The 18,179-nt window shown below is 45.9% G+C and overlaps 1 protein-coding gene across 1 annotated transcript in view; it reads left to right on the top strand.

The window, feature by feature from the left end:
- Positions 1 to 1,144: 1,144 nt before the first annotated feature.
- The window catches only part of dlgap4 (DLG associated protein 4), a 246,338-nt gene continuing 229,303 nt past the window's right edge, over positions 1,145 to 18,179 (top strand). The window contains exon 1 of the mRNA XM_033041285.1: positions 1,145 to 1,231. The gene's annotated coding sequence lies outside the window, so the exon portion shown is untranslated. The remainder of the gene's footprint in view (positions 1,232 to 18,179) is intronic.

Genomic DNA, 18,179 nt, shown 5'->3' with positions numbered 1-18,179 from the left:
CTCCACAATGGCAGTATGAGAAGGCAGGCTGGTTTTCACAGAGATTGTATGTTGAGTGCAAGTGCTGATGTGGACATGGGTTAGCAGGCATCGTGAAACATGGTTAGATGGTTCTCACTTGTACGGTTAGTCATTTACAGCTTCAGTGTTCCAGTTTGCGAGGTGACAGGAACAAGTGCTGTAAGGATCTGATAACAGCCAGACCTTTCAACAGGGCATCAAAACCTAATCTAACTGTTTTAAATAGAGAGGGGGATAAGATTTGTTAAGAAGATAAAAATATGTTGAGGATATTTTTGCTTGAGTACATTTTGTTTCAGAAATTGCAGGAATGTATTTAGGGAACTAGATTGTTACAGTGTGGAACCAATTGTAATGTCCAATACCTCCTGTGGATAAATGAATATCAGAATGTAGACATTATATGGACTATCTTCCAAGTGAACATTAGAAACAGGAGCGCGTTCTGCAGCCTCCCAGTAGTGTGTGTATACGAGGGACAGTCACCTCACTGTTGTCTCTTCACAGTGGACGGTTCACTGACCACACAGCACTGACCAAGGGTCCAATCCTCCACACACCCCAACCAGGACCAGGACATAACCTGAGCAACATCAGACTCTGAGGAAACTGGGAGATGAGGAGAGATCACAATGTGTACGGAGTGGAGCTGAGATCACAAGCTGCTTTCACATGTTTGTTCATGTTGGAGACGGTATTGATCTGATATTGTGTATTGATCTGATATTGTGAAGAGGATCATCTTTTAGTTTAGTTTAGAGATACGGCACGGAAACAGGCTCTTCGGTCCACCGGGTCCGCGCCGACCAGCGATCCCCGCACATTAACACTACCCGACACACACTAGGGACAATTTTTACATTTACCAAGCCAATTAACCTACAAACCTGTACGTCTTTGGAGAGTGGGAGGAAACCGAAGATCTGGGAGAAAACCCACGCAGGTCACGGGGAGAACGTTCAAACTCCGTACAGACAGCGCCCGTAGTCGGGACCGAACCCGGGTCTCCGGCGCTGCAAGCGCTGTAAGGCCGTGACTCTACCGCTGCGCCACCGTGCCATCCTGTTTTTGTGAACATATTAATCCTCACAACTGAAACAATCCATTTTATTTTGAAATACAGATCTTGCCGACATCAGCATTTTAATTGCAGCAAGACAACAAAGAATATTGGTGTCTGGGATGTCTGAATGACTGGCTCCTCCTGCAGGTAGGATTCAGGGGTGAATGATAGTTTGTTGCCCTCTCTGTTACTGTTGAATAGTAACTCAGTGGTTTGTGAATGGACTGTTGCAGGATAGAGCATCATGAGACATGAAGGGCCGAATGGCCTGCTCCTGCACTTATTTTCAATGTTTCTATGTTAGCTTGATACCATTTACAAATGCCATTGCTGAAAATTACGATGTGACATATGGCTGATTCATAGATGATTATTTACCAATTGAGCAGGTAACAGAGAGAGAATGTACGATCGGTGAGGATTTTAATATCTTTGATGCTGAACGTGATGACATTGGAGTTACACTGCAGGGGGCATTATGACCCCAGTCTAGGTATTTGTATTACCTACCCCTCCGTAGACAGGTGGCCCCAGGTATACTGAACTATGTCACTGCGACTCCAATCCATGGTCAGACTATTTCCCACTCAGCACAACAACATCTGAGTGAATGCTGGTGAGACTGCCGGCTAAAGTCTGTACATTTAATGAGGGCACATTCCTGCAACAAGCATTTGTGAGGGTGCGTTCCACTTACAGAGCCTCAGCCCCACAGCTTACAGTGGGAGCCGTTCACTTGAGATCATCATGGAGGTTGGTGTCCAGCCACAAGGGGCAGCAGAGAGAGCGGTCTCAGTGACGACCAACGGCCAAATAGATCAAAGGAACCCTTAAGCCCCTGTCCCACTGTACGAGGTAATTCAAGACGTAGTTCTCCTGAGTTTTCCCCTGATCCGAACTCGGAGAATGTCCGTAGCGAGTCTGTAGGAGTTCGTGGATGTCTCGTAGCGGCTCGTAATGCTAACGGTAGGCACACGGGACATCCGGGAAACTCGTGACGTTTTTTCATCCCAGCAAAAAATGTCCATTAGTAAAAAAATACTCGTGATGAAAAAAATTGTTACTTTTTATTCGTACGAGCTGCTATGAGACAGCCTGATCTGTACACTCTGGAGTTTAGAAGGATGAGAGGGCATCTCATGGAAACATATAAGATTGTTAAGGGCTTGGACACACGAGAGGCAGGAAACATGTTCCCGATGTTGATGGAGTCCAGAACCAGGGGCCAGTTTAAGAATAAGGAGTCAGCCATTTAGAACGGAGACGAGGAAACACTTTTTCTCACAGAGAGTTGTGAGTCTGTAGAATTCTCTGCCACAGAGGGCGGTGGAGGCCGGTTCTCTGGATACTTTCAAGAGAGAGCTAGATGGGGCTCTTAAAAATAGCGGAGTCAGGGAATATGGGGAGAAGGCAGGAACTGATTGGGGGTGATCAGCCATGATCACATTGAAGGGCGGTGCTGGCTCGATGCTCCTGCAACTATTGTCTGTTGTCTATTTTAGATATGTGGGGGGGTGGGGAGATATGGATCACGTGCGCATCATGTTCAGCATGGACATTGTGGGCCGAAGGGCATGTTCCTCTGCTGCACTCTTCTATGTATGTTCACCCCAACAAACATATTTGGTATGCATGGTTGCTAGCTTAAAATTATTTTGGCAATTAGAATTGTCATTTGAATGCTGTTTATTTTAATTGGATTCCTATTATCATTGCCAGAGATTGAGTATCTTGGATGACCCTCTTCCCTACCCCCCCCCCCCCCCCCCCCCCCCCCCCCCTCCCCGCCTTACACCGGAGTCATTACTGGTGCTGTCGTCTGCTCTGCCCATCTTACAGTTTGGAATTCCTGTTCTGTTGTTCCCACTGAATGTGTAAACTCACGAGGCGGGCTGATTGATGAGTTCAGAATCCCTCGCCTCTGGGCGACACATTGCTTCCTCAAGTCCCAGCGGTCTGCTCAGATGCTTGCTGCTAACAAAGGATGTTTAAGTAGCAGGATAATTAAGCAATATGGTTTTTATGAGATTCAACATGAGGAAACATCGCATTGCTTTTATAGCAGGTCATATCATTATTGTCGAGCTTTATCTTGTACATTAGCATTGTGTTCAGATTCCATGCACGCCACGCACAGATGGAAGGCGCGCGTTAGCTGCCATCATCGTAATTACTTTAGGAAATGAATTTTTAAAGGACTGAAATGAAAAAAAATATTAACCAAGGGTTTTCATTTCACTTAAAAAAAACACATTTGAAGGCCTTTTGCTTTTGCGTAGCCCGAGGCAGTGAGGTTGAGTTAATGACTCGTGTGTGACTCTGATGAGAGGAAGAGTCGACTGTTCATTCCACAGACGTGCTGACATCGCTTTGAAATGGTGATAAATATATTTGTTTCCAATTCCAGCATTAGAAATAAACAGATAATAAATACACATTTTGTGATATTTTGTTAAAATGACCGTCTTTAGGTGAGTGAATAAAGACTCCTCTGTACATCAGCGCACCCTCGGGTCCTGCCATTTACCGTATTTACTCAATACAAGAGGCTTTTTTCTCTTTGAAACCTGGGAAATGTTGGCCAGTGTTTCAAGTGTCAAACATTACCAAGTTTGTCTCAGGCGCCTGCGTTGTGCCTCAGCGCCATTTCCTCGGCCTAAGGCAGTCCACAAATACAAGTTGTTGTTGTTCCACCAATCCTGCTTATGATCCAATGGTGGGAATGTGTCGATTGGCCATATTATGTGTCGAGAGGCCCGGGAGCCGTTACAGAGGGAGGAGCGACCTTCGTGTGGTGAGTTTAAAAAACCCATCGCGGGGCTTGTCTCAACAGAGGCCCAGGAGCCGTTACAGAGGGAGGAGCGACCTTCGTGTGGTGAGTTAAAAAACCCATCGCGGGGCTTGTCTCAACTGAGGCCCAGGAGCCGTTACAGAGGGAGGAGCGACCTTCGTGTGGTGAGTTAAAAAACCCATCGCGGGGCTTGTCTCAACAGAGGCCCAGGAGCCGTTACAGAGGGAGGAGTGACCTTCGTGTGGTGAGTTAAAAAACCCATCGCGGGGCTTGTCTCAACAGAGGCCCAGGAGCCGTTACAGAGGGAGGAGGAACCAAAATCTGCAACGTTCCATTCGCAGATCACACTTCAAATTAAGGGGGCTGGTGGAAGCCTCTGATTGGTCGAACGGACTAGAGGAAGCAGCCGTTACAGGACTAGAGGAAGCAGCTGATTGGCTTGTATCCCGGGTAAGGCTTTATTGTATTCGGATAAGGGGGAGAATGAGGGCCGGGGCAGTTTACTATTCTGGATGTCAGATGTGGGAGGTCATGGAGTCTGGGTGCCCTCCAGACGTCCACATCTGCGCCAGGTGCGTCGAGATGGGGCTCCTAAGGGACCGTGTTAGGAACCTGGAGCAGCAACTCGATGACCTCTGTCTGCTCAGGGAGAGCGAGGAGGTCATAGATAGGAGTTACAGGGAGGTGGTCACTCCAAGACCACGGGAGACAGAAAACTGGGTCACAGTTAGGAAGGGCAACGGGCAGAGGCAGGGACTGGTGAGTACCCCGGTGGCTGTACACCTTGAAAATAAGTACTCATGTTTGAGTAAAGGTGGGGGAGACAGCCTACCTGGGGGCAGCGACAGCGGCCGGGCCTCTGGCATAAAGACCGGTCCTGTTGCTCAGAAGGGTAAGGAAAAGAAGAGGAGGGCAATTGTAATAGGGGACTCTATAGTCAGGGGGTCGGATAGGCGATTCGGTGGACGCAAACAGGAGACCCGGATGGTAGTTTGCCTCCCTGGTGCCAGGGTCAGGGATGTGTCTGAACGGGTCCAAGAAATCCTGAAATGGGAGGGAGAGGAGCCTGTAGTTGTGGTACATATAGGTACCAACGACATAGGTAAAAAAAGAGAAGAGGTCCTGAAAGAAGAATTTAGGGAGTTAGGTAGAGAGTTAAGGAGAAGGACTGCAAAGGTAACAATCTTAGGATTACTGCCTGTGCCACGCGACAGTGAGAGTAGGAATGGAGCGAGGTGGAGGATAAATGAGTGGATGAGGGACTGGTGCAGTGGGTATGGATTCAAGTTTCTGGATCATTGGGACCTCTTTTGGGGAAGGTGCGACCTGTACAGAAAGGAGGGGATGCACTTGAACTCGAGGGGGACCAATATCCTGGCGGGGAGATTTGCAAAGGCTACTGGGGAGACTTTAAACTAGTATGGTTGGGGGGAGGGACTCAAATTGGGAAAGCTAGCAGTCAGTGTGTGAGGCAGGAGGCAGAGAATGGTAGCACTCTGACCCAAAATGTAGGGGAGAGAGAAGAAAAAGACAATAAACAGAGAATAAGAGAGGGTGGGTTTCTTAAATGTGTATATTTTAATGCTAGGAGCATTGTAAGAAAGGTGGATGAACTTAGAGCCTGGATTGACACCTGGAAGTATGATGTTGTGGCGATCAGTGAAACATGGTTGCAGGAGGGCTGTGATTGGAAACTAAATATTCCAGGATTTTGTTGCTTCAAGTGTGATAGAATTGGAGGGGCAAGAGGTGGAGGTGTTGCATTGCTTATCAGGGAAGATATTACAGCAGTGCTTTGGCAGGATAGATTAGAGGGCTCGTCTAGGGAGGCTATTTGGGTGGAACTGAGAAATGGGAAAGGGGTAGCAACACTTATAGGGGTGTATTATAGACCGCCAAATGGGGAGCGAGAATTGGAAGAGCAAATATGTAAGGAGATTGCAGATATTAGTAGTAAGCACAAGGTAGTGATTGTGGGAGATTTCAATTTTCCACACATAGACTGGGAAACACATTCTGTAAATGGGCGGGATGGGTTGGAGTTTGTAAAATGTGTGCAGGATAGTTTTTTGCAGCAATACATAGAAGTACCTACTAGAGAAGGGGCGGTGCTGGACCTCCTGTTAGGAAATGAGACGGGTCAGGTGGCAGAGGTATGCGTTGGGGAACAGTTCGGGACCAGTGATCACAATACCATTAGTTTCAATATAATTATGGAGAGGGTCAGAACTGGACCTAGGGTTAAGATTTTTGATTGGAGAAAGGCTAACTTTGAGGAGATGCGAAAGGATTTAAAAGGAGTAAATTGGGACATTTTGTTTTATGGGAAAGATGTGGAAGAGAAATGGAGTACATTAAAATTGGAAAGAGCCATGGTTTTCAAGGGAAATTGGACACTTGGTTCGGAAAAAGAGGGAGATCTACAATAATTATAGGCAGCATGGAGTAAATGAGGTGCTTGAGGCGTATAAAGAATGTAAAAAGAATCTTAAGAAAGAAATTAGAAAAGCTAAAAGAAGATATGAGGTTGCTTTGGCAAGTAAGGTGAAAGTAAACCCAAAGGGTTTCTACAGCTATATTAATAGCAAAAGGATAATGAGGGATAAAATTGGTCCATTAGAGAGTCAGAGTGGACAGCTATCTGCAGAGCCAAAAGAGATGGGGGAGATATTGAACAATTTATTTTCTTCGGTATTCACCAAGGAGAAGGATATTGAATTATGTGAGGTAAGGGAAACAAGTAGAGTAGCTATGGAAACTATGAGATTCAAAGAAGAGGAAGTACTGACACTTTTGAGAAATATAAAAGTGGATAAGTCTCCAGCTCCGGACAGGATATTCCCTAGGACATTGAGGGAAGTTAGTGTAGAAATAGCAGGGGCTATGACAGAAATATTTCAAATGTCATTAGAAACGGGAATAGTGCCGGAGGATTGGCGTACTGCGCATGTTGTTCCATTGTTTAAAAAGGGGTCTAAGAGTAAACCTAGCATTTATAGACCTGTTAGTTTGACGTCAGTGGTGGGCAAATTAATGGAAAGGATACTTAGAGATAATATATATAAGCATCTGGATAAACGGGGTCTGATTAGGAACAGTCAACATGGATTTGTGCCTGGAAGGTCATGTTTGACTAATCTTCTTGAATTTTTTGAAGAGGTAACTAGGGAAATTGATGAGGGTAAAGCAGTGGATGTTGTATATATGGACTTCAGTAAGGCCTTTGACAAGGTTCCTCATGGAAGGTTGGTTAAGAAAGTTCAATGGTTGGGTATTAACGGTGGAGTAGCAAGATGGATTCAACAGTGGCTGAATGGGAGATGCCAGAGAGTAATGGTGGATGGTTGTTTGTCAGGTTGGAGGCCAGTGACTAGTGGGGTGCCACAGGGATCTGTGTTGGGTCCACTGTTGTTTGTCATGTACATCAATGATCTGGATGATGGTGTGGTAAATTGGATTAGTAAGTATGCAGATGATACTAAGATAGGTGGGGTTGTGGATAATGAAGTAGATTTTCAAAGTCTACAGAGAGATTTATGCCAGTTGGAAGAGTGGACTGAAAGATGGCAGATGGAGTTTAATGCTGATAAGTGTGAGGTGCTACATCTTGGCAGGACAAATCAAAATAGGACGTACATGGTAAATGGTAGGGAATTGAAGAATGCAGGTGAACAGAGGGATCTGGGAATAACTGTGCACAGTTCCCTGAAAGTGGAATCTCATGTAGATAGGGTGGTAAAGAAAGCTTTTGGTGTGCTGGCCTTTATAAATCAGAGCATTGAGTATAGAAGTTGGGATGTAATGTTAAAATTGTACAAGGCATTGGTGAGGCCAATTCTGAAGTATGGGGTACAATTTTGGTCGCCTAATTATAGGAAGGATGTCAACAAAATAGAGAGAGTACAGAGGAGATTTACTAGAATGTTGCCTTGGTTTCAGCAACTAAGTTACAGAGAAAGGTTGAACAAGTTAGGGCTTTATTCTTTGGAGCGCAGAAGGTTAAGGGGGGACTTGATAGAGGTCTTTAAAATGATGAGAGGGATAGACAGAGTTGACGTGGATAAGCTTTTCCCACTGAGAGTAGGGAAGATTCAAACAAGGGGACATGACTTGAGAATGAAGGGACAGAAGTTTAGGGGTAACATGAGGGGGAACTTCTTTACTCAGAGAGTGGTGGCTGTGTGGAATGAGCTTCCAGTGAAGGTGGTGGAGGCAGGTTCGTTTTTATCATTTAAAAATAAATTGGATAGTTATATGGACGGGAAAGGAATGGAGGGTTATGGTCTGAGCGCAGGTATATGGGACTAGGGGAGAATACGTGTTCGGCACGGACTAGAAGGGTCGAGATGGCCTGTTTCCGTGCTGTAATTGTTATATGGTTATATGGTTATTAATCAGTATGACAACTGTTACATTCAAGAACGTTTCAATGGAATTTGTTTCACCTCAAATGAGCAGCTTGAGTCCCAGCGCATGGCTTGACCCGTCCATGCCAATGTCCCTGTGATGTCAAACATTGGCTCTACATGCTGTGATGTAACTCTGGAACAAATGTCAGATCTCCTGAAGCAAGGTCTGAGGTAGGGACCTGACCTGAAACATCGTCCCTCCACAGATGCTGCCTGACCTCCTGAGTTGCTCCAGCACTTTGTGTTTTGCTCAAGATTTCAGCAATCTGCAGTTCTTTGTATCTTGGGATCTTGACTTCCAAGTAATGCTTCTTGTCGTTATTTCCGGAAACATCTATTTATGTTCAGTATGTTCTCAATAAATGAACTTTCTCTTAGCAACAGAGGGAGGTGGATGTTGGTGCCAACTTGCACTTATTTTTGGGTGTGAGGTGGGAACAAAACACTGTGGTTTAGCAGTGGAGCAGTCTGTGCCAGTATGCATTGGAATATTGGAAAATCAGCCAATGTTTAAAAGTACTTGAAAAGTGTAAAGATTTTTTGGTTGGTGGCGTGTGCAGTCCGTGAAATTATTTCCTGTTGCTTTGAGGTCCACAACATATTGGACTTGGCAATTGCGTGCAACTTATCATTGCCCATGCATTGTTCATTGTGAATCGCTGTAGGCCATGCACCATGAACTGTTCATTGCAAATTCTTAATCCATGCATAGGATTAACAAATTTATCAGGAAGTCCGGCTCCGTCCTGGGGGTGGAGTTGGATTCATGGGAGGTTGATCTTGGAGGGGAGGATGCTCCTCAAACTGCGGGGCATCTTGGACAATACAGCTCACCCCCTCCATGACACATTGGTCAACCTGAGGAGCACCTTCAGCAACAGACTGGTTCCACCAAGATGCAGCACAGAACACCACAGGAGATCCTTCTTCCCTGTGGCTATCAAACTGTGCAACTCATCCCCCTTCTGACATGGGCTGGACACTCTCCCCCCTCACCTCCCCCCCCCCCCCCCCTCCCCTACCCCACCCCACCCTTCCCAATCTTTGCACATCTCCAATCCTTTCCACTCGTCATTTTAATTTCATGTATTTTGTGTTTTATGACTATTGGCTAATCAATTTCCCTCCTGGGATAAATAAAGTTCTATCGTATCATATGCTCTGCTCATTGAGTCTGAAGAAGGGTCTCGACCCAAAACTTTACCAATTTCTTCTCTCCAGAGATGCTGCCTGTCCCGCTGAGTTTCTCCTGCTTTTTGTGTTTATCTTGCATAATTGTTGTTCCTTGTCCAAGTAGAGATGCCTGAACATCCCTGGTTTCAATCCCAGAGGCAGTCCCCCCCCCCCATCAGGATTCCGATGGACAGGAATGTAACACATCGGGGAGGGAGGAGGATGATGTCCAGTGGCCATCCCTCCTGGACAAGAGATTGGAGAACGACATTGTCACAGCAAACACACAGTTTAATTCAGGGGCAAGCACAAGATTCACGACAACATCCTCACATCATTGATACCTACCTGTTGGACTTCACCCTGAGCAAGGGGCCACTGTCTAAGAATAAAGAGGGGACCATTTAAAACTGAGATGAGAAAAAAAATGTTTTCGACCAGAGAGTTGAGAATTTGTGGAATTCTCTGCCACAGAAGGTAGTGGAGGCCAATTCACTGGATTCTAAAGAGAGTTAGATAGAGCTCTAAGGGGCAGCGGTATCAAATGATATGGGGAGAAGGCAGGAATGGGGTATTGAATGTGGATGATCAGCAATGAACACAATGAATGGCGGTGCTGGCTCGAAGGGCCAAATGGCCTCCGCCTGCACCTATTTTCTATGTTTCTTCGTTCAATCACTGATACCTACCTGTTGGACCTCGCCCTGAGCAAGGGGCCACAAGGTCCTTGCATCAACTGGACATGATGGGCCTTTGCTAAAGTTTACAGTTCCTGCTACCCAGAGATGCTGCCTGACCCACTGAATTGCTCCAGCATTTTGTGTTTATCTTCGGTGTAAACCAGCATTTGCAGTTCCTTCCTACACAGAAGGCACACAGTTCTTGTGTGGGAGAGGTGGGTGAGGGGAAGTTGGAAGTGAGGAGGGGCTGACTGGTAGGTTCATACCAATGGTAGACACTAAGTGCTGGAGATCTGGTCTGAAGGAGCCGAGACATATAACAATAAAACACTCTTGACATCGACTCTACGACATGTTGTGTATCTTTGTATCAGCCAACCAGAAAGCCAGAAGTCCAGTGTTGGGAGAAGGACTAGCATGAAAGGCGTACAGAGTGGCAAAGACTACAAGCTGTTAATTCACAATGTTGAACACACTATCGTCAGAGCTCTCGTTGCAAGCACAGACACCATTGCCAAGACCAGACTCGATTCCATTTATCCAACGGGTTCATTTCCAGTTGTCAGATGTAATTACTTTACTGGCTTCTCACCACTTAAAGAAATTCTTGCAATTATCTCATTGTTTTCAGAGTGTCAGCATGCCCCTCGGTCTAGGCATCCATTTGTGAAGGTCTGTAGTAGTTGTGTGATTGGAAAAGTGGCATCAATGTGGATGCAGTCAGCGCCCACAGATGCAATGTGCTAATGACCAGATAATGGTCTCACCCTAAATGTGTGTTGCTCAGTCAGCAAACAGGCCTTGTTTTTCCTTCGTTCAAGGAGCTTTATTTAATGTTTACAATGTACTAGAAAGTACAAGACTGTCAATAGAAACATAGAAATTAGGTGCAGGAGTAGGCCATTCGGCCCTTCGAGCCTGCACCGCCATTCAATATGATCATGGCTGATCATCCAACCCAGCATCCCGTACCTGCCTTCTCTCCATACCCTCTGATCCCCTTAGCCACAAGGGCCACATCTAACTCCCTCTTAAATATAGCCAATGAACTGGCCTCGACTACCCTCTGTGGCAGAGAGTTCCAGAGATTCACCACTCTCTGTGTGAAAAAAGTTCTTCTCATCTCGGTTTTAAAGGATTTCCCCCTTATCCTTAAGCTGTGACCCCTTGTCCTGGACTTCCCCAACATCGGGAGCAATCTTCCTGCATCTAGCCTGTCCAACCCCTTAAGAATTTTATAAGTTTCTATAAGATCCCCTCTCAATCTCCTAAATTCTAGAGAGTATAAACCAAGTCTATCCAGTCTTTCTTCATAAGACAGTCCTGACATCCCAGGAATCAGTCTGGTGAACCTTCTCTGCACTCCCTCTAGGGCAATAATGTCCTTCCTCAGATTTGGAGACCAAAACTGTACGCAATACTCCAGGTGTGGTCTCACCAAGACCCTGTACAACTGCAGTAGAACCTCCCTGCTCCTATACTCAAATCCTTTTGCTATGAAAGCTAACATACCATTCACTTTCTTCACTGCCTGCTGCACCTGCATTCCTACTTTCAATGACTGGTGTACCATGACACCCAGGTCTCGCTGCATCTCCCCTTTTCCTAGTCGGCCACCATTTAGATAATAGTCTGCTTTCCTGTTTTTGCCACCAAAATGGATAACCTCACATTTATAGTCACATGACATCAGGCAGTCATTATAATACAACAGTCCCATCCTTGTCTACAATACGTTCATACCCCTGCGGTGACCAGCATTCACGGGCAGCCTCCAGAATCCACGTGGACACTGCGTGCTCCCTCTCCAGGCACACGCGAGCACGGACATAGGCCCGGAAGAGAGGCAGGCAGCCGATTCTGGTGGACCAGCGACTGCCCGCTGCCTGGACCTGTGGATGGCCATTTTGGCCGCGAACAGGCCTTTGTGCAAGAACCCGAGAAAGCAGAATGTCAATGTGTGAAACTCCGGAGTCAAAGACATTAGAACTGAAACTGTGGGTTTAATGCGGCCAAAGGTGTCCATGCACGTTGCACCTTTACACGAAGAATGCAGACATGGCCATCAGTTGAGGGGTTGGTGTGGTAGTGGCAAATGTAACTTCACCTGCCCAGCACTTCCTTACAACTGCACGGGATGGTTGGCCCAGGGATTGTGCTTGTCTCAATTGTCTGCCTCGATGGCATGAGGGTGACCAACCATGGATGGTAGAAACAAGGAACGACAGGTGCTGGTTTACAATAGAAGACACAGAGTGCTGGAGTAACTCAGCGGGTCAAGTAGCATCTATGGAGTGAAGGAAATAAGCAAAGTTTCGGGCCGAAACCCGGAGGGGTTTCAGCCCGAAACTTTGCCTATTTCCAAAAGAGTTTTGTCCCGATACGATGCTGGTTCATTATGATGATAGACACAAAATGCTGGAGTAACTCAGCGGGTCAGGCAGCATCTGTGGAGAACATGGATAGGTGACGTTTCACAGAGTGCTGGAGTAACTCAGCGGGTCAAGTAGCATCTCTGGGGAACATGGACATGCATCTTGGAAGGAGCTTTGTGTGAGAAGGAAGAGGCTGTGGGGTTTGAAGCAATGAGAATTTGGGAAGAGCATTGTATGCAGTGAAGGTATACAAAAATGCTGGAGAAACTCAGTGGGTGAGGCAGCATCAATGGAGCAAAGGAAATAGGCAACGTTTTGGGTCGAAATTCAGACTCCATAGATGCTGCCTCACCCGCTGAGTTTCTCCAGCATTTTTGTCTACCTTTAATTTTCCAGCATCTGCAGTTCCTTCTTAAACATTGTATGCAGTGAGAATGGAGGTCTCTGGGGCGGTTTGGAAACTTTGGGAACTCCAAACACTGGGGCAGTTTGGGAACTTTGGGAACAAACACTGGGGCAGTTTGGGAACTTTGGGAACTTTGGGAACTCTAAACACTGGGGCAGTTTGGGAACTTTGGGAACTCTAAACACTGGGGCAGTTTGGGAACTTTGGGAACTCTAAACACTGGGGCAGTTTGGGAACTTTGGGAACTCTAAACACTGGGGCAGTTTGGGAACTTTGTACCATCAGGCCACAGGGAGTTGCGGGCATTAGTTCCATCACACTGATAGTAGAACTTTCTCCTGGCAGTTTCCCAGCCGGGGGTGAAGTAGATGGAGATGGGTGACAATGTGAAGACTGCAGCCATTTCACCCTCTCATCAATTTGACTGAAGAGATCAGCAAAAAAACCCCAAGATCATTGTTAATTAATGTCTCTAATTATGGTTAATTGAAGCAGCTAATTATGGACAATGGCTGCGATCTGCACTCTGGTCTCATCAAGACTGATCTCTCTCCACAAGCGATGCAGTTACACGTTGCTGGAATAAGGCTCGAAGGAGAACTGTGGACGTATTTTCTAATCAAGCAGGTTCTGTTGACTGCACAAGTTACTTTGTTTATGAGGCCATCAACTATCTTCCATCCATCATATTACAGTCCAATATCTCCCTGAGGCATTTGTTATTTCAAACAATATAAACCTGTCATTGACAAAGCAAAAATGACTGGAGACAATTCATGCCACCAGTAAATTAAATAAAAGTGAGTTCATAATTAAACCATGGGGCGCGTAGAATTTCATAAATGGGCCATGAGTGTATGTCGGAGAGCTGGCCGTGGCTGGGAGAATCATTCCTATGCTTCATAGTGTGGGATTGGACCTGAAATATAATAAAGTGTTGGTGGTTTGGTGGAAAGATTTTCATCAGGAGAAAATGACCATGCTACTTGCGATGAAGATTGACCTGAAGCATATTCCCTAATCTAATGAATGGTACTATATTGAGGCAATCATTCCTTCTTTATCATATTTGAGCCAGAATGTGTATTGTGCAGGCACTTGTGTTTTGGCTGTGATGATATCTTCAAACTGCTAACAAACTCAACCTTGTCTGAGCCCAAGGTCACCATGCCATCCTGAACCATGTTTAACAGTTGGATGAGGGAATATAAACCACTTGCTGGTGAGGGTACTGATTATGGATGACCACATTGAATGGCACTGCTGGCTTGAGGGGCCAAATGGCTTACTCCTGCACCTATAGAAACATAGAAAATAGGTGCAGGAGTAGGCCATTTAGCCCTTCGAGCCTGCACCGCCGTTCAATATGATCATGGCTGATCATCCAACTCAGTATCCTGTACCTGCCTTCTCTCCATACCCCCTGATCCCTTTAGCCACACGGGCTATTTAGCCACTATTGTCTATTGTATATTGGACTGGAGGGTGGCACAGATGTAGATGACAAAGTGACACGTGGTCAATGCTGCTGCCACCCAGCTCCAGCAACTCCAACCTCTGGAGCACAGAACTAGTATGGAGGCCGTCACACGAGTGCAGGTCTGATCACGTATAATCCCGCCCAATCTGTACGTTGAGTAGTTGGTTTATTTTTCTCTTTCCTGCTAGATGGACAACTATTTAAACATGCAGCTCGTGTCCAATGGGATATTGTCTAGGAAGACGGAATCAGCATGTCTGCTCCAAATGATGATTGATTGATCACGCTTGATCAGGCAACGCAGTTATTGGTTTTTTCAGTTTCTACGTTTACAAGTGATCTTCTTTCCAACAACACCGTGGAAAATATTTATTTCAAAAAGAAAAAAAAATTACATCTTTAAACTAGAAGCAGGAACCAGTTTTGAATAGTTATAGAAGTTATATTCAATATCCCCGCAAATGATTCAAAGACTGAGTTTCTTTGGTGAAAATGCTGCAATATTTAGCAAAAGCCAGAGAATGAAATCCATCCTCTCATTTTTTTTCCGAACAGGGAGTAAATGTAAACAAATTAATTCCTTTCCTTGCGGCAGATGTTTCATTGGGAGAGTTGGATGTAGTTCACCGTTCAGTTAGCCCGCGTTACGTTTGGTCAGTCAACATGGTACAAACACAGGGGGAATATGGGTCAGAGGTCAACATTATACCTAAAGAGTTCATGTCGTTGCCTGAAGTACAGATAGAAATAATGAATTGTTGCTATCTGTGGAGTGCCTGACATCGAAGGTAGACACAAAATGCTGGAGTAACTCAGCGGGTCAGGCAGCATCTTTGGAGAGAAGGAATGGGTGATGTTTCGGGTCGAGACCCTTCCTCTGACATTGAGCTGTCCTTCAGTGTGAACCACTTATTGGCCGCAAGGAAGTGGTCACAGAAGCAGGATGTAAGGTTTGTGTCTGAGTGGCACATGGAGCGGGAATGGTCGGAGATGCTGGTGGGGACCAGCGCCTAGCTTAAGGTGGGGACAGAGATGCTGGTGTCAGCCTGAGGTGGGGACAGAGATGCTGGTGTCAGCCTGAGGTGGGAACAGAGATGCTGGTGTCAGCTTAAGGTGGGGACAGAGATGCTGGTGCTGTATTTTCCTGCGTTCCTCGTGGGTTGGAGGATCATCCTCTGGGGAGACGGCAGAATCGATGATGAGTTAGATTTTTTGTGGACGTGGTCTTCCTGCATTAAGGAGTCTTTCTGTTTTGGACTTTCAAAGACTGTGTTCCTTTCACTAAGTATTCTTACTGCAACTAAATTTCATGAAGGAATAGTTTACACGGTGGCGCAGCTGTAGAGTTGCTGCTCACAGCGCCAGAGACCCGGGTTCCATCCTGACTACGGGCGCTGCCTGGACGGAGTTTGTACGTTCCCCCTGTGACCTGCGTGGGTTTTCTCCGGGTGCTCCGGTTTCCTACCACACTCCAAAGACGTACAGGTTTGTCGGTTAATCAGCTGCGGTACAAATTGTCCCTAGTGTGCAGGTTAGTGCTCGTGTATCAATGGTCGGCGCGGACTCGGTGGCCCGAAGGGCAGGTTTCTGCACTGTATCTCTAAAGCCTAAAGTTAAAGACTAAAGCAAGGTACAGTAAAGAATCTACGTAATTATTGTAAAGAAAATGATTATATTTAATCTCAAAATAAGCTCCATTGAAGTGAAATGGTGCAGCAGGTTTCACACTTGTACAAGCTGTGAAGGTAGCATTCTGCAGATGTTGTCAGTTGTCACGGTGACTCTGGGGCATGGTTCAGACAGCTAGTGTCTTTTTTACCTGGGGTCACCTGTATGTACAGGTAGGCTGATGATCAAACAATGGCATGCACCACCATTGAAAAGAACCAATCAAAACATTTAAGATGTAAAAAATTAGAATGTGTTGAGGGGAATAGATAACGTTGACACACCACGTCTTGTACCCAGAGTAGATGAAGCAAGAACCAAAGACATTGGTTTAAGGTGAGGGGTGAAGGTTAATAGGAATCTGAGGCACCACCTTTTCACACTGAGGTGTTGGTACGGAGCTTGGATCACAACACAGACAAAGCAACACATTTGGAAATCTCTGTTGCTCTAGAATGCCAATGATGGGAGCAATGATTGTAACAGCCTGATATAAGTTAGCTTGCATCACTAAATGTAATATTTGGCCCAAAATGGATCTACTCTTCTGTTCGATCAGTTGAGAGGACAAACCAGCTTTGCATGAAATTGGTCCCTGTCACAATCGTTCCTTCAACAATGACATGAAATCCCAGGCTAAATCCCACATTGATGTTCGATATAATCATCGTTGCATCTCCTGTCAGATCCTCGTCTTTTATTCATGTCATTCATGAAGTTTGTTTTGTGGCCTGTTGTGATTACAATGTGATTTGGCAGAAAGTGAACCTTGCCTGTTATAAGGTAGACAAAAATGCTGGAGAAACTCAGCGGGTGAAGCAGCATCTATGGGGCGAAGGAATAGGTGACGTTTCGGGTTGAGACTTGCCTGTTATAATTCACTGTAGTTCTCTGATCCCAATTGACAGCAGTGTTTTCCCACTGTACATGGATATCAGGACACGGCGGGCAGAGTTATCTTTGATATTCCGGTTATTCCGGTGGGGAACCAGAGGCAGGTTCACACTGCAGATGATCTGTTAGAAACAGGACCTTTGTTGGCCAGCAATTGCTTTGGAAATGGTGACGTCGCTTTGATGGATCAGAAACACCAGCTGGGCACAAGTATGGTACAAGGAATGAGAGGTTAACATATGATGAGCGTTTGGCGACACTGGGCCTGTACTCGCTGGAGTTTAGAAGAATGAGGAGCGACCTCATTGAAACGTACAGAATAGTGAAGCCTCATTGAATACAGAATAGTGAAAGGCTTGTGAGTGGATGTGGAGAGGATGTTTCCACTAGTGGGAGAGTCTAGGACTAAAGGTCACAGCCTCAGAATTAAAGGACGTTCTTTTAGGAAGATGAGAAGAAATATATTTAGTCAGAGGGTGGTGAATCTGTGGAATTCTTTGCCACAGACGGCTGTGGAGGCCAAGTTAGTGGATATTGTTAAGGCAGAGATAGATAGATTCTTGATTAGTACGGGTGTCGGGGTTATGGGGAGAAGGCAAAAGAATGGGGTTAGGAGGGAGAGATAGATCAGCCATGATTGACTGGCAGAGTAGACTTGATGGGCCAAATGGCCTAATACTACTATCACATATGACCTTATGACCTTACATCTGGGCTCAGAGCCCATCACTGAATCGACACACCTGGAGAGAGTGACCAAGCCAAGGTGTGTCGCAGGATGCTGAGGTTCCTAAATCAGCTGACGTTTTTGTTCAGTCCCTCACTTTCCACTCAGCCAGAGTTTTATAAAGGTGGCCAAAGATGCGGGAAGTCAGACTGTGCTTTTTGTACAAAAACTTGCAAGAAAATGGGAGCTTGGTAATTCTAGTTGGGAACTCGATGCGGAGCTCCCAAGCTCTGGTGAACGTTTTCGCCATGCGGCAGGTAGCACTGCTTGGAGATGACGTTACTTCTGTAAGGGTGGATATGAGGTGTCTGAGTTTCACCCTCTCTTTGTCCCTGCAGCTCCTGTACGCCGATGAACAGCTCAGTAATGTTGTGGGCAGGTCATGATGCTGTGGGGAAGGTTTTGGTCGGTGTTGGTCGGGAGCTGGGGCATGTTATGTAACTTCATGTCCAGTGGAAGCTGAGCTTGGCAGTAACAGAGCTCAAGGTAATG

Source organism: Amblyraja radiata, chromosome 23, assembly GCF_010909765.2.
Source record: "Amblyraja radiata isolate CabotCenter1 chromosome 23, sAmbRad1.1.pri, whole genome shotgun sequence".
NCBI classification, from domain to species: Eukaryota; Metazoa; Chordata; class Chondrichthyes; order Rajiformes; family Rajidae; genus Amblyraja; species Amblyraja radiata.
Note: the sequence above shows the minus strand (reverse complement) of the source record. Positions and strands in the feature narration are given on the sequence as shown.